Source organism: Helianthus annuus, chromosome 7 (assembly GCF_002127325.2).
Source record: "Helianthus annuus cultivar XRQ/B chromosome 7, HanXRQr2.0-SUNRISE, whole genome shotgun sequence".
In the NCBI taxonomy this organism is placed as follows: domain Eukaryota; kingdom Viridiplantae; phylum Streptophyta; class Magnoliopsida; order Asterales; family Asteraceae; genus Helianthus; species Helianthus annuus.
The window spans coordinates 65,145,079-65,161,519 of NC_035439.2; positions in this window are offsets into that span (position 1 = coordinate 65,145,079).

Below are 16,441 nucleotides of genomic sequence, written 5' to 3' on the forward strand. Positions count from 1 at the left end.
ATTATATTATATCAGTAGGTAAAATGTTGATGACAAAATTTGAGTTTAAATAGGCTTTATGCCGAAAATGACATTATAAATAAAAAGCTTTCAATTTACGCTAATGCGCATAACTCCCATTTTAGACCACGAACTGATGTGAAATTTTATGGACATCTTTATAAATCAGTAATAAAGGTTTTAGTCCTTTCACATTTTTTTTAAATCTTGTTTTAATATCAAGAGGGCATAATAGTCAACTTTAAGCATATAATGGGAACATGCAAAGAGTTAGGATTTCTATGGAACCAAGTTGTATAACCTCAGAGGGTTATACTAACCTATAACATGGTCCTAAAGGAATCCTAAGGCATATCTAAACTAAGCTAAATCGGGTCAGAACTGAAAGTCAAAGCAAAAGTCAACTTTTGCGACTTTCGGTTCCGAACCGAGCCTATACTTAGAATTGTCGGGTTGAATCATGCTTAGGCATGTTCCACTAATATTTACCAAGTTATTAAAGTGACAAAACTGATTTTATAGCTTCTATATTATTAGTTATGAATTTTATTTAAAAACTAACCCATTGGACTTTTGTTTTAATTAATTTGACCCGACAATTAACTAAGTAAATGTGGTAATTAGGAGGTGCCCTTTTGAGGGTTTAACACGTACCTAATTGCGGTCACGTAGCCATGTTCGTTACGAACAATGGCTCAACCGTTTAAAAGTCAAAGAGTTTATCGCAAACGCTTGACTTTTCGGCTATAACCGCTAAACAATTAAACTAAGCATGAATGAACACTTAGAAAGGGTCCAAGCAAGGAGGTTTGATCCAAAATTCTCAGGTATGAAGAGCAAGGTCTTCAACTTAGAGAATTTAGAATCAAGTGTGGGTTATGAAGGAAATGGGAAGGGTATTTATAGGTTTTTGAGAACCGTTAGGATCGTTCCTCGATAAATGAGCTTCAATCCCAGCCATACACCTCATACCCACTGATTTATAAAACCATTGGCACCCAAAACCAGCCATAGGATAGGAGAAACCATGTGCAAAACCAAGGAGCTGCTTCGTTTTCTTAAAAATGGTTTCTGCTGGTCTGGGAGGGCTTTATGGACCGTAAAGGACCTCATACGGTCCGTAAGCTCTTGTGGTGCTGGCAGTAAGTTTCTCAATTTGGCAGAACAGGCCCCTGAGTCTCCGAACTTGATTTTTGTTACGTTTTGACACGTTTAAGACCCGTTAAACTCATTTTAAAGTTTAAACATGAAGTTAAAGTATACGGAACATGAAACATGCTCAAAAACATGCCGGATGTCGGTTCGTTTGTTCGTACGGTCGCGTTGTTCGGTTAATTATGACGGAAGTCGTAACGGACACGAAAACGATCCAAATTAAACGACGAATGGAATTTTATCAAGCCAAACTCTAACATAAATATTTTAGTGCTTACATAAATTTTTGGATGTCTGGAGATATTCATAATGCGAGATATGCGCGAAAATGCAAACTTTTGCACTTTTAGTCCCTGCATAACTTAAAAGTTTATTTTTGCGCACCAAACACCTCTTAGCCTATATCTAAGCTATATAAAGGATAATTAGGGTATAATTGACTCAAGCTCATATTTCGGAAGATCCGATACTATACGAATCGATAGACTTTTGCAGTTTGACGCAAATAGTCCCTCTAATGCGCAAACTTGCGCATTTCATCGTTTAATAGTATCGAAGCCTTATTTAACCCATATTAAGCATTCTTTGGAGTATTATTAAACATTACAATGCTTCGGGTTCGCTAAAAGGTCATTCAGAGGTATAATTAAACATATTGACACTTTTAGTCCCTCTAACTTGCAAAGTTGCGCGTAACATAACTTAAAGGCATAAAAGCCTTGGACGGCCAACGATTGGCATTCCCGAGAGTATAATAAAATATCATGAAGCTCTCGGTTTGTTAAAAGGTCACTCAGAGGTAAGAATTAACATGTTGAGGCTTTTAACCCTTTATTGCGCAAACTTTCAATTAATTCCGCAAACGGCTATACTTGATCAACAAGTGGCTCATTTGTGAATATAAAACCGTAAAAGGTTATTTAAAAAACTTATTTTGGGTATGTTAATATTTTTAGTTCTTTCATAATTAATGTTTTCGATTTTTCGAAAAATTAGTCCCTTAAGTTCAAGGTTTGACTTTATTAAGGTTTATTACACGTGTCAATACATTATTGGACGTGATTTTACGAGGTGTTACACATGACGTGGTTAACTGTTATAATGCAAACAATTATGTGCATAATCTATGAGTGCAACTTGTATAATATGTGACAGAATTTCGTGATTCAATGCGGATACGAAACTGATATTTATTGATAAACCATGTTAGGATGTGCTTGACCAATTGATAACAAAGTAACTAACTTTTACTGAGTAAATCTAAGGTGAGTTCACTGCTCTTTTTCCAAGCATGCATCCCGGGGAGGGATATCGGGTAACGTTCCGGGGAGGAACGCAAGTTCATTGGGATGTTGTTATTATACTCAGTTTCTATCATATAAGACCCCTTACATCTACCAACAGTTGCCGGGGAGGCAAGGAGGTTATTAGTTGATTGCGCTATTAGGTTTGGCACCCTCACACCGTACCGGGGAGGACGGGCGTGAACTAATTTCCTTAAAGCATGACCAATGTTTTGATAGAGACACTGGGGCTGGGCAAATACATCTTGTAGCCATTTCGGTAATCGAGTTAATAACAACATCAAATCAAATTGTTAAACTGTTTTATACACTTATCTGGTAACTAAACTCGTAAACAAAACTTTGAACTCACCAGCGTCGTTTGGCACACTTGACTGTATGCTTGCAGGTTGTAGGATTATATCATTAGGACTTGCTGTCTGGGATGCTGGATTGGTCATGGGTCTTGTTACATGGAATCTCAACACAAGCTAAATGATTTATGTACACATGGTTTACTAAACACTTAAAAAATGAGTTTTGCTTCCGCTGTACACAGTGAATGGATATGTAACGTTTGTAACCCTTTATGTTAATGAATGAAAGTTTTATTTAAATACATTATGAGTTCAATGCGTTTGGTGGCTTGGATCCTGGTACGTCACACGCCCCGCGGGGGTTTCCGCATGTGGTATTTTGGGGTTGTGACAGTTTGGTATCAGAGCCACTGGTTATAGTGAACTTGGTTTTAAAAACGTTTTTATAAAACCAGACTATAACCAAACAGTTTTGAAAACGGGTATACGACCATGACACTCAGCTCCAGATTGCAAGGTTCGTCTCTCTCACTTGATGCATACATTACATGACTAGTGTACACCTGTTTATGATGTAGCATACGGACACACTCGTCACTATAGCATAATTACATGAACTACTTGTTTACATTATGATGTGTTGTTAGTGTGTCGTAGCCCTGAGATTCTTGTAACCTCGATGTTTTGACAGTCCCTGATTGATACCTGAGTTTGAAGGACCACTTGACATGAGTTGGGAGGAACTGAGATGAGAATGCAAATCACAATATTATTGTGGGTCCACACATAATAATAATGTGGGGTGCATGTGAGTCCTAGTGAGGCTTAACAAGTGAAAAAGGGGTTTCGTTCTGTTAGTTGATCAATGTGAAACACAATAGTCTATAAGAGTTATAGTAGTGATTGTCTCCTACTCGAATGTGATCTTTTCATTTCCCTCTGAAACCTTTTGAATCTCGATGCTATCGAGTATTACCTGAACACCCATCTAAATGCCTAGCGAACCATGTAGAATGTTAGGTGCTTGTACGAACGTCCCTGAGCTGGATGTTGCAGTGTCAATGATTGGTCTGTACCTCTCACACACTCCTCTTTGTTTGCTGGAACTCATGAACTGACGTTTTAGAACCCGAAGTGCGATCACTTCTGCAACACTCGAGCAGCTTACCATGTATTACTCAATCAACTTGCTGGATCGATGGAAAAAAGGATGAGCGTGGTACTTTACCGACTTTAGTATTTGGACAACCCTGATTACCGGCAACGAACACCAGCGAATTGACTTCAACCGAATCCTTAACCCTAGTCGGCAACTCATGGGAGTCAGCTCCTACAAATGAATCGGGACATAAGCGATAACAATTGACTTTAGTGTGGAATATGGATGTGGCACGAGATGTGAAAGGATGGACCCTGTTGGTGAAAGATGGTAGGGCTCCGTTTCAAACAACGACATTAGAGGCAACGGTCATGGCAACATCAAGGTACTTGTAATCGTAGCCTACAGTATGGAAATGAGGGTGCCTACGGCATGGATAGGCCATTGATAATTCAAGACGACAACAACCAAGGGAACAATGACAGTATTGGGAATCTACATGGCCGTAACAACACTGGTTGTGGTGCTTGTGAAAGGGCAGTTAGGATTGGCGTGAACGACGCCAGGCATGTAGCAACATGGTAGCTATTATAAGCAGCTAATCGCTTCGTCTCTGTTCCGTTTAACCCTGATACTTCTGGAAACCAAACCTGTTGTGGATCCGACTGATGACAAGTCAATGGAAACGTCCTATGCTCGTGGGATGCAAACTCGACCTTGTGGGACAAGTGTTCGACACCTACCCTTAATAGTTTTGTTGTAATAGTTAGTGTGGAGTGGTTATCCGGATAACGCGCAGACATACCTTATGAGGAGAAAATTCTGAGTATCCCACTCTCGAGTGAAGAATCGTCGTCTGTCTTGAGGCATCGGTGAGGTGTGAAGGTTTGTATCATCTCAGCAGTGAAACCCAGGAGCTACCATGAAGGGAGTAAGGGACTACCCCGCTATGTTGGCAACCGTTACCAATGTTTGGGCTAAGGAAGTGGGGATCAAGGATCCACTAGTTGCTCGTGATTCCTCAGGGACTTTCAGACTTACTTCCATGACTGTTAGGCAGAATCTCAGTTTGATTTCGCGCTAGGGATAACCCTGATTACTCATACTGCATACCGTCTTGCATCTGGAGGGTTGCAAGAACTATCTAAGCAACTATAGGAATTATTGGACAAGAGTCTTGGTTGGACATAGTTTTTCGCTTCGGGGAGCCGTAGTTATATCCGTGAAGATAAACCTTTTCGTATATATTATCGAGAACTCAACAAGGTGACAATCAAGAATCGTTTGCCTCGACCATGTATTGACAACCTGTTGACTAGTTGCAAGGGTCAAGCTCCTATTCGAAGATTTATTAACGAACGGACTAACATCAGATGGAAGTCCAAGGGGAGATGTTCCTAAAACGGCATATCGAACGCGATGCGGCCATTGCGACTTTGTATTCCACGACCTTTGGGTTAATCAGCACACCAGCAGCTTTATGGATCGCATGAATCGACCGTGTTTATTGAGGACATTTTGAATCATTTCCAGGAGAAAGGAACACACTGGTCGGCATTGCATCTTATCTTAGAGCACCTGAATGAGGAACCACTACACGCGAAGTCTCGTTCAGTGTAACATCTGGATTCGAGAGCTACATTTTTTTGGCCACGTAATCAACGAAGTGGAATACACGTGGATCTCGCTGTCACACCCTGACTTTTGCGGAAGCGTGATTATTGGTGTGACTTCTTAATGCCATTGCATATGATCATAACAACACTATATGATAAAACCAGTAGATGTACATCCATTAATTTAAGTTTAAAAGTAGTACAACATAATTGTCTGAAATGACGAGACCAAATTCAAGTTACCAACCATAACATGTTTTAAGGAGTTCAAAAAAAAAGACTCAACAAAAGATTTTAAAACAACCCCGAGTTTAGGACCACGTATCTCGTCCAGGATTAAGATACGCCTCCTAAGCCCAAATGACTTGGATGACATCTTTATTCACAACGCAGCTTAAAAACTCCAACGCCCGCCAGATCCATTTACTAATTCCCTGAAATACATGTAGTTTGAAAAATCAACAAAAGCTGAGCGAGTTCATGTGTAAGTGAGTATGTATAAACCTTTGTAATGTGTCTATATGTATGAAAATCCCTGGTATGTAGCAATAAGGAAAAAAAAAGGGAAATCATCATTGGGTTGCAAAGCCAATGATATGTGTGAAGTGATGCAGGAAGACTCAAACCTAGCGGATTTGTGCGCCGGGCACTTAGTCACCTCATGGTCCACCCAGCGGACTCAGGAGTGGGGCTCGCTACACCCGAATAGATCTATCACTAATGTCCCTCGGTCCTACAACGAGGATTAATGGCCTTAAGTGTCATGCCCACCACTCACTTGCTCTAAGCGTCTAACCCTCCTTAAGCTAACCATACCATTTATAAAAGCGTCTGTAAATGTGTAACATGTATTTCACCCCCGAAGTATAAAACTAAAATAGTTAAGAGAAAAGGGGGACATGAACTCACCGTATTGCGTCTTCGGTACTTGTAACCCAAATCTCCTCAGCAAACACGACTACCTACAATGGTCTAACGTCTATTAGACGAACGGGTCGTGCCTTGTCTCAGTATTTATGTTTTTGAGTTAAGTTTCTTATATTATTTCAAGTGATAATTATTTGTCAAAATAATTAATATTTCAACTTAATCAAATGTCGTGTTGGAATATTTGTTCATTCCGTATTCTAGTATCAATACTTCTAAAGTATCTTATATACGCGTTTCCTTCCCAAGGATGGGATGCCGGATATATATTTTTAAGTCCCTTTTAGAGACTATATATTTAACCATGTTCGTGTATGAAACCAACATCCGATACTTTGTATTTTGTTATAAAAATTATGGCGAGGCTTATCTTTGAAAACAAAATCTAAAATATACTAGTAAACACTCGTCTCGAAAATATTTACTAAGTGTTAGGATTTTCGGAAAATTTCGCCATAGTCTCCTTTGTAAATGGAGGTGTCCATGCTTAATAGCATATCATTTTCTTTTACATATATCCCGTAGATCGTTCTCACATAACCAACCCGACAATTAGACATGCGATATACTACTTATGTCATTACAACTTTATTAATCAGAACTATACTGTTTTCGAGCAATTTAATAAAATAGTTACCTCCTTTCAAAAATTCCCAAATTTTTACAGAGGGTCGTATGCGATCCAAATTTTATTGTGTAAAAATATCGGGGTCCAGTTCATTACCAATATTTTATAAAAATTCATTTACCCAACTGCAATCAGATTTGTTACTTTCTGATTGCAGTTTACGGAATAATTCACTAAAAATTAACCGTAAGTCCGATTGACGAAATTCCAGTTGGAGAATCACCGTGACAACAGTGACCATCTACAGTAAAAATTCCATGAGCTGTTTCTACTCTGTTTTTAAGTTATGACTCCGAATACAACACACTTTTTCTGCAGTAAAAACACAGCTTAAGCTACTGTTAAAAAACAGCCCTTTAAAAATAGTAAACCACCTCGAAAAATTACGATTCCAGTGCCATTTGTTCGGTTTTTCAAAAATACATAATTTAGGATTCAGAAAATCAGTTTTTCGATTTATAATGTTCCAGTTACAGCCTGTTGAAGTTGGCTGAAAATACAATTCAGCATGCTTTTTAGAGTGTAAATGTTACTAAAACGCGTCAACAATTGTTCTAACAACGGGTTTATCGAGAAATTAATGATCAAACAACATGCATGCTTATACCAACATAATCCAACCAGATTTTATCATTATATAAGTTCATGTTTAGGTTCTTTGTTCATTTTCTCTTTGTGTTCTTATTTTAAACTTCAAACAACAATGTTTCGAACAATCAACATAGAAATGATTTAAGAGTTAAATCGAAGACTTACAACTAGCACAAGGGATAGGGATGAACTTTGTGAACAAGAAATGATGATGAAGATGGCGTGAGAATGCAAGTGGTGATGCTTCTTCAAGGCTCCAATGCTCCAAGCTCCACAAGGTTTCTTTCTAACACTTGATTTAGACTTAAAAATGGATCAAGGGAGTGAAAGTTGAGGTGATGGTGGTGGTTTCGGATGTGGGCAGCCGTGAGGGGAGAGAGAGAGTGAGTTTGAGTGTGGTGAATTGATCTTGAGAAGATGATGAAGTTATATAGTGCATAGGAACTCACCAAGCCACCTTAGGAAATCCTAGATAATGATTGCATGGATTCTTGGCCAATCATAATTAAGAAGATAAGAATAAAATCAAAACAAAATATTTAGTAATGATGGGGTGGGTCCCATATGTGGGCCGAAAATTTGTGAGGGGGGGGGGGTTAAGTGTAAAATTTGATAGTTAGTAGGTAAATAATTAGGAGGTTACGGGTATTTTTTTAGAATAATGGGTGTATGTCATGTTTATATAGTGTGTGGGGATTTTTGTGACCGTGATTACTTAAGAATAATAAAATAATGTTTCTGACAAAATTTTTGGTGTCCCGAGTAATGTCTGGTTGTTCGGTTACGTATCGTTCCGTTAAAGCGTTTAATTGTACCGCTTAGTGTTTTTTATGCATCTTTTTGTAACGAAATTAATTCTAACACTTAGGAAAGCGTTCAGGACCATTTAGTCAATTCTCTGTATAATACGAGTGTGTTAAAAGCTGAATTGTTGCTAAGAATGTAGAATTCTGTACTTAAAATGGGTTTTAGGCACTTTCCGTCACTCAAACTATCACCTAGTGACACAGTCTTATGGTCCTCACTTCCCTACACTCCATACTAGTGTAGTACTTTGTCCCTGGCTCATACTGGCCTCAATATAGTGTCTGTCTATGTGTTGGCATTGTCAGCACGTGTCTGAGTTATCCGCTCACTGTGCTAATTGTGCTTTGTGCATCAGGTTTGTCACTAAGAGTCTGTATGAGATAAATGGAGCGACTGCATGTAAAGTGATGCACATGTATATATGTAACATAAATCAGTAAGCAGTTTAAGGTGTCGGTTGTAATCAAGCACAGTCATTAAGCACATAATCAAAATTAATTAATTTGTACAGTACCTGTAATTGTGAGGGTTGTCACATTCTCCCCCCGTTAAGAAAATTTCGTCCTCGAAATTTGTACTACCTTAACTCCTTAGGGTTTCGTTATGCATGTATGTATATGAATAGTACCGAGGTAGATAATCACCAAACCGAATCAAACCTTATTCATATCAAGTGAGTCCAAGAATATATAACAACACGAATCCAATGGTAAAAAGGTATGTGCTTTTAGCATTTAATGTCAAAGGCATAAGTCGTATTGATGTGTAGTCTAGTGTAATCCAGTTACCGGGGTTCCACAAAAGAGGAGTTTTGTCCAATAGGATTCTCAAACAATCGGTCACGATAGGCAAACGAGTTTTCACAAACCATAGCCTCCGCTATATGAACTCAAAATCAATGATTTGGATGCGATAGTATTATGAAAATGACCTGTCAACTTTTGAAATAATAAGTGGTGAGGATTTGTGCGTTGACATTCTCGAATTGCGAAAATACACCAAGTGAGGTAAAAGCGAATCTGGTGTATCATTGTTTTAATTCGTAGTTGCATCAGAAATGTTGATATGACAAGTTGACAAAAGTATATGTAGTTTTGTGTGAAACAGTTGACCATGATTAGCACAAGCTAATGACACCACAAGGTGTCGTAATGATGAGATTCAATAATAATGGTGACTGAACAAGTTTATCGTGCCTGAAATCAAATGAACGTGTACCGAGACAATCTGAAGATTTGATTTATGCAATGTCGTAAAGTTTCCAGTTGAATATGAAATACCAAAGAGCCACTGTTTTTGATCGAAGGTGAAAAGTATTAAGTACCGCAAGGTATTCGATTGACAATGAAAGTATCGTTAGGAGGTACATTGGGCTTATGAAATGAATCTATGTACCAATGCCTTAACACACAATCGTGTTGAGACTGCTTTAATCATGAAAAACAAAACGGATTTAGTGCAAGTCAATAAATAATCAAATCCGTGAATGAGGTGCGTAACGAACTTAGCGCAAGCTTCAATTCTGTAAAAGTATCACCGCAAGGTATCGAAATCAACAAATGATTTAGTGGAGTCGTAGGCCAATCGAGTCCACTATGTCTCGAAACAAAAGAACCTTTGCAAGAATATTTGAATGTGATGTTCCCAATACATCACATGGCGTCTCAAATCAAAACACGTGAAATGGATAAGTTCAAGCAATTGAACTTGGTTCTGGCGTAATCCGACAATAAACATATGTATCAATAAGGGAAATCTCAGCATGGTAACAAAATGAACCATGAATGTAACTTCAAATAAAAAGACGTTTCAAGAGAGTGTGTTGACTTGATAGCAAAAGAGTCAACCGTTACAATAATGTAGGCCATTCGAATCACAAACCAGTAGTTAGATTTAGCAACATAGTATTCGAATTTCAATGAAGCGTTCGAAATGAGACCGTATGCGTAGCAGATGGTGCACGCGTAACATGTAAGTTTCCAGGTGATGAAACAATGAGTATGAGGTAATGGCCATGTATCGAAGCAAATGTGTGTTCGCTCTTAGCGAAGAAAATCAAAGAGATGCAACTACTTTAAGGGGAGTAGAGATGCAAACATCCACTCGGCCAGAAGCAAAAGTTAAGATTTTAACGAAAGAATTTTGAGTACTTTCTGTTTTGCTAACTGAAATGGCATATATGTCAGGTTAATGGTGTTCGATTGAGTTAATAGATATGGTGTCTAAGTAACAACCTTTACAAGTTTGGACCTGGGTTCCCAAGGGTCCTAAGCATATGTTTTCTAGATCCTCAAGGTTTTGTATTCTGTGTAACTCGGTTTTGTGCATTGTGTAGGAAACACCATCTTGTGTGCGTCTAAAAACAAGTTATCGTCCCACGATTTCCCCGGTATACTTTCTTCCTGAATTCATCGCTAACGACACTCGATCATCAATCGGTCGTGTAATAGTAGTTGGATCCTCATAGTTAGTTAAATAAGAAATTCGTTAATTCTCAGCAAGAGTTACTGACTCTTGTGGGTTAGCTCGTTCGGCTCTTGACAGTTGATGCCTATTCGAAAATTATGTCCTCCTTCTTGGCAAGCAGAATTTGGGTTACCCAACACGGAATTTTGGTATGTTATCTTCCTTCTTTATCAACTTCTGAGGTTGCACTGACAATCCTTGCATCTCCGAAGGTGTAAGTCGCTAAGGTGCATTGATTGTAGGTGCGACGCCTGGAGCCATATCAATGCAAAATTCGACTTGTTGTTGAGGGGATAATTCTGGTAAGTCTTCGGGAAGACTTCAGGATATTTTCCTTATCACAGGAACATCTTCGAGTTTTGGTTCTCCGGCTCCCTTGTCCCCGAAGTGAGCCAAGAAAACAACACATCCTTTACGAAACAACTTTTGTGCCACCCCGCAATTAGTAATTTCTAGGGGCATATCCTGCTTCATGAGCCACGGTCGTTTCTTCGTTTGCCATTGTGATGCGGTTATCAATCTCCGCTTGAACACTCGGCAGTTGATCCATCTCAATTACCTTGTCGAAGCTTTCCAACTCAACTGGCAGTAGATCAAGCGTAAATTCACGCTCTCCGGGTTCTATCTTGTCGTTTCTATTCACTGCTTTGACTTCCACTAGCTGCACCTAGCTAGTTCCATCGAGTGCAAGTTATCTAACTTACGTGCTACCATATCAGTACACTTCTCGAACTCTAGAGATGCGAAACCGAAAAATTTGCAACAGTATTTGGCAACACAGATGCATAACGTTGAGTGATATGGAACGTACCGATATCTATGCTTAGATTCCTGGTGTGCTCCCCTAGTCCTGCTACTGAGCTTTTATCCTCGTGCCTGATTCTTCTTAGGGCAATATTTTCTGAAATGCTTCTTGCTCCCATAGTTAAGACAACCTTGAGCACGTTTCTGTCTGTCACTTGTCCTACCGGGATAATCGTCACTGTCGTTGTTCCCTCCGTGTTTCTTGCTTCCACCTTGGCCTCCATTCCTACTTTCAGTAACTTGCCTACAAGTCTCCTTAGGATGCCCTCTCTTGCCACAGTTATCACATTTCCCATATTTACATCGCTCGACATGATAGCGTAGACAATTGTCGCACTTAGGGAGAATACCCATGTAGTCCTTTCCCTTTTTGGCCTTTTTCTTGTTACTTGCATGAGTAATCTTCTTGAAATTTGTGATCTTTCTCTTATTATCCCCAGATGACTCTATAGGAGTCTCCTTTTTCTCGTCCGTAGTGGGAAATTTTCCTAGTCTAATCGCTTCTTCAGTGAGCGCCACGCTTGTGTTGATAGCCTCGGTGATCGTTGAAGGTTTAGATGTTGTTACCAGGCTTAGAATCTGAGGTGCCAATCCCCCTATGAAACGTTCAATCTTCCTAGGTTCCGGTTCCACCAAACGTGAAGCGACTTGTGATAATTCGCCAAATCTCTGCACATATTCGGCTATCTTTGGACCTTCCATTTTCAAGTTCCACAATTCCATCTCCAACTTCTGGACTTCTGCCCTCGAGCAATATCTTTTTCGCATTAGTTCTTTCAGTTCGTCCCACATCAAAGTGTTCACAGCAGTCTCGCCCATTGTCTGAACCTGAAGGTTCCACCATGACAGAGCCCCATCTACAAATAGCCCAGCTATGTACGTGACCTGGTGCCCTGGGGAACATTTGCTCAATCTTAAGACAGAATCCGTCTTCTCAACCCAGCGTACGAAGGCTAAGGCACCCCCAGTGCCGTCAAATTCCCGAGGTTTGTGGTCTAAGAACTGCTTATAGGTGCAGCCTTCGCTGTGTTCAGAGCGAAGGGCCTCGAGCTGTGCAATGGCCCGTGAGATGCGCACTTGTAGTTCTGCCGCTGTTGTTGGCGGAAGGTTGTTGGCATCAACGTTCCCTTGTGACGACATCTTCTCAGAAGAAGATTAGTTAAGTCAGGTTATATTTGTTCAGGGGACGCGTTTAGTTGTTTAGTGGTCATATGTACATACACACAATAGGTTATCATACCAACCAATCAAGCAATAGCATAATCATAGCATAACCAAGCAATTTGGTAATTATATTTAATGAGAGCATAGCAAGTAAGCACGTAGCGTTATAATTATAGTACACCCATATAGATCAGTAACGTGCTTAACGAAGACATAGCGTCTGAGCTTTCGCTGGTCATTGGCCACAAAGTATTGTCGCATGTTTTATGATAATTGGGCTCTCATTATTCTCCGACCACAATTGTATCGTTTTTCAAAATGCATCACATCAAGGGGGAAACAGGGTCACCCTACCCTTGCCCAACAAGTATATCAGTGTATCAAAATCACGTAGTCTGAAGTGGTCTTTAAAAGTCTCCACAATCCCGGCTTATCATTAGTGTCTTTACCCAAATGTAATGCAATCCGCAAAATCCAGAAATCAATTATATTGGTGACTGAGGTGGGGTGGGAAAGAAAAGTAAATCGTTAACATGCGTGAACTCCTCCTCGAGCTTGTATATACGTCGAAGTAATTAACCGATCTGCCGCTCGACAGTAAAGAAATGAGCCTTAATAACCAAGAAGGTCTAATAACAGCAGGTGAGTGTGCCAAAGGAGACAGTGATGAATGTGGAGGATCAAAGTATACTTGCAATAGACAGGGTGGAGGACGTGGTGTCAACTCAAGCTCCAACGTTCTGCGACTCATATCCTCAAACTGTAGCTGTGTAGCCTCCATAGTGTGAGGGATGGTAAGGGTCTAAAATTAGCATAGTGTATTATAGGGACCATCGAAATGGCTCGTCCAGCGCTGTAGGTTTGAAAGTAGCAATGGTGCGGCCTGTGAGGTCATAGAAAATGTTGCAGCAGCAATAGGGATCGTTATGTGGGTGTCGTCCTGGAGTACCTTTCTGTGGTGTGGGTAAGTCCTAAGAGGAAGCGATAGGCATGCTGATGCAATGGACGTCGGTCTCCATAGGAGAGAAGGAGAAATCATCATCGGTTGTGAGTGCAAAAATAAACGTCTCAACCAATAAGGGGATCGTTAGGTGCAGGTACTTGGTCAGATATAAGGGGTGCAATGTCTGGTAAACCAAAAGGAAACAGGGTCATGATCAATCAAGGGTGCAGGACCAGCAGGTGCAACATCAAGCTGTCCCACAAAGGTGCAGAGGCTAGCTCAGGGGCAGTCCCTGGGTCGTGTAACGATGTGGTGCCTTGAGCAAGTGATAGTGCAGCAGTCATAACGGCGTCGTCGTCTGTGTCAGTAGTAGAAGGTTGTAATCCGGCCATCTATGAGGCTGTAATGTCACAGACTCAAAGGAATCTGAAATCGAGTGTATTCTAGGCGCAGGGGATAGCCTGATAACAGGGGTCTCAGATGTGAAATTTATAATAACGTTCTCGTCTAACTTTCCATCACCATGGATGTCGTCAAGAGGACCATCAATAGTCATGTCAACGTCATCGACTATTCGTCGAGTAGCCACCCTTTGAAAGGAAAGGTCCACATGAGGCGTATTGTCGAGGATCGGAGCCATGGTGTGTTCACCATCGGGGTGACCAGTGATGAAGTGATCATGGACTGAAACAAGAGTAATAGGAGGATTGTTGTCGGAGAAGCCTTCAGCAAGGATGAATCATCCCAAAATCTGGTAGCGCGGACTGTTGTAAGTCATCCTTGCCCTTGGTCAGCAGATCAGGATCACTCTCAGTGTCTGACGTAAATATCTCCGGCGCAAGTGCAGTCTCATCATTTGTGGTGGTGGCTATAGGGTCATCAATGCTTGACAACCCGCTTTTTGATCAAGGCGACATGTGTATCGGTACGTGGTAGTCATAGTATGTATTTCCATAGTAATTACTATCAGTTGCGTATGCAAACAGTTTCCACATATGCACGTTTATCAATAATCAGCAATTAAGCATGTATGTGATAACAATGTAAGCAAGTAATCATCCTAGTCTTCCCTAGACTATCCCACCCAGTCTCTTAGACTGAACTCCCTAGTCTCTCAGACTAACTCCCTGGTCTCTAAGACCAACTCCCTGGTTTATAAGAACAACTCCCTGGTCTCTAAGACCAACTTCCCCAGTCTCTAGGACTAAATCCCTGGTCTCTAAGACCAAACCTCCCAGTCTCTAAGACTAAACCCCTGGTCTCTAAGACCAAACCTCCCAGTCTCTAAGACTAAATTTTTCCCCAAACTCTAAGACTGAACCTTCCCAATCTCTAAGATTGAACCCCTCAGTCTCTAAGACTGAACCTCCCCAGCCTCTAAGGCTGAACCTCCCTCAATCTCCATGATTGAACCCCTCAGTCTCTAAGACTGAACCTCCCCAGCCTCTAAGGCTGAACCTCCCTCAATCTCTAAGATTGAATCCCTCAGTCTCTGAGACTGAACCTCCCCCAGCCTCTAAGGCTGAATTATAAACATATATTTTGGAATGTGTATTTGTGACTTTTGTTTGTAAAAATGTTTGTTCCCTGGATCAGGGCGTTTTGTGTATGCAATGAAAACATGTTTGTAAAAACGTTTTCGTGAGAGCCCTATTGATCGTAGTCTAGACTTGAGAATGAATCCTAGTTCGCTACGATCGAGGCTCTGATACCAAGCTGTCACACCCTGACTTTTGCGGAAGCGTGATTATTGGTGTGACTTCTTAATACCATTGCATATGATCATAACAACACTATATGATAAAACCAGTAGATGTACATCCTTTAATTTAAGTTTAAAAGTAGTACAACATAATTGTCTGAAATGACGAGACCAAATTCAAGTTACCAACCATAACATGTTTTAAGGAGTTCAAAAAAAGACTCAACAAAAGATTTTAAAACAACCCCGAGTTTAGGACCACGTATCTCGTCCAGGATTAAGATACGCCTCCTAAGCCCTAATGACTTGGATGACATCTTTATTCACAACGCAGCTTAAAAACTCCAACACCCGCCAGATCCATTTACTAATTCCCTGAAATACATGTTGTTTGAAAAATCAACAAAAGTTGAGTGAGTTCATGTGTAAGTGAGTATGTATAAACCTTTGTAATGTGTCTGTATGTATGAAAATCCCTGGTATGTAGCAATAAGGAAAAAAAAAGAAATCATCATTGGGTTGCAAAGCCAATGATATGTGTGAAGTGATGCAGGAAGACTCAAACCTAGCGGATTTGTGCGTCGGGCACTTAGTCACCTCATGGTCCACTCAGCGGACTCAGGAGTGGGGCTCGCTACACCCGAATAGATCTATCACTAATGTCCCTCGGTCCTACAACGAGGATTAATGGCCTTAAGTGTCATGCCCACCACTCACTTGTTCTAAGCGTCTAACCCTCCTTAAGCTAACCATACCATTTATAAAAGCGTCTGTAAATGTGTAACATGTATTTCACCCCCGAAGTACAAAACTAAAATAGTTAAGAGAAAAGGGGGACATGAACTCACTGTATTGCGTCTTCGGTACTTGTAACCCAAATCTCCTCAGCAAACACGACTACCTACAATGGTCTAACGTCTATTAGACGAACGGGTCGTG